Below are 1,304 nucleotides of genomic sequence, written 5' to 3'. Positions count from 1 at the left end.
TGTCAATGTTTTCAAATGCTCAGGGGTTTTCGGAACAGTAAAAAAGAAAAGGTTTTCATTTAAACCCAGCAGCATGTCATCCAAGCAGTGGTGTGATTCTGTCTTTAAATGCCTTGAAACCAGGCATTGACTTTGCCTCTTTGTGAATATAGGTCCGTTCTGGCGTCCTTTTCCAAGGAACAAGCCTGTTTCGTCCACGTTGAAAATCTACTCTGGTGGATATTCTTCATCTTGTATTATCTTGTCTAGCTCATCACTGAATCTTTTGGCAGCTTCAACATTGGTGCTTCCTGCTTCTCAGCTATTGGCACATTATGTAAGCAAAATCTGCTTCTGAAGTGATGAAATCAGCCCTTGCTGAAACAGATGGTCCTAAGTGTGGTTCATCGTAACTTGAATATGTCCTAAGTCAGGGACTACCTGTACTTTTCAGTTTTTAAACCAAGTTCAGATGTTCATTTGAGGACTTTCAAATGTATTTTTAAAATACTAGGTAAGTTCAATACCCCCCAGCCAATAAGTATGTATTACTGTATGCCTTCAGGCTCTTTTTTATAGTTTGTAGTATTGAGAGGGCTGACATTAAAAATAATGATGATAATAACCACAGGAGTGGCTACTGCTTGTTTAATCTTAACTATGAACTAGGCACTACACATTATCTCAACTGATCACTATAAAACCTCATTTTAGAGAAAAGAAAACAGGCTTAGAAGTATTATTTGTCCAATGTCACATAGTTGATAACTGGCAAGGTTGGGGATATGAATCCAAGTTTCTATGATAATAAGTTCAGGCTCCACTATCTCCCAGTAATCAATAAATCAAATTATTTCAGAATTAAGAACATTAAAGAAATAAGGGGGAAAAAACAAGCCATAGGTCATATACTACTTGGATCATCTTAACAGAATTTTTACTTTCAGCAATACATTTCTTGTTTCTGAGTTTTCCTTACAATTTACAGCAATGGGTTCCACACTGTGTTTTGCAAAATCATAGTTTTTCAGAGATAATCATGGGTTCCACAGAGGTTTCCTTTTAAATTATACTTTAAGATTTCAAAACTGTAATAGAAACTAATCTGCACACTCAAATATGCCATTTATGTAATTTTAATATTTTGAAGACCATCAGGATGATAACTTTTGCCTCCTGTTTTACTTGTTTTCACACATATCTCAGAATAGTGTCTCTGGCCATCCTGCACATACGTGAAATTCCTATAACATATCACTGATTAGGAAAGTTGTAGTTCTACATTAGTCTTTTAAAAGAATTCATGTCTCCTTATTGAAAACTGT

The 1,304-nt window shown here is 35.3% G+C and overlaps 1 protein-coding gene across 2 annotated transcripts in view; it reads right to left on the bottom strand.

Annotated features, from left to right (window-relative positions):
- Positions 1 to 1,304, bottom strand: part of CEP162 (centrosomal protein 162) — a 65,464-nt gene that overhangs the window by 50,956 nt on the left and 13,204 nt on the right. The window lies entirely within an intron of this gene.

Source organism: Trichechus manatus, unplaced genomic scaffold, assembly GCF_000243295.1.
Source record: "Trichechus manatus latirostris isolate Lorelei unplaced genomic scaffold, TriManLat1.0 scaffold00154, whole genome shotgun sequence".
NCBI lineage: Eukaryota > Metazoa > Chordata > Mammalia > Sirenia > Trichechidae > Trichechus > Trichechus manatus.
The sequence above is the reverse complement of the archived record's forward strand: the minus strand, read 5'-3'. Positions and strand labels throughout refer to the sequence as shown.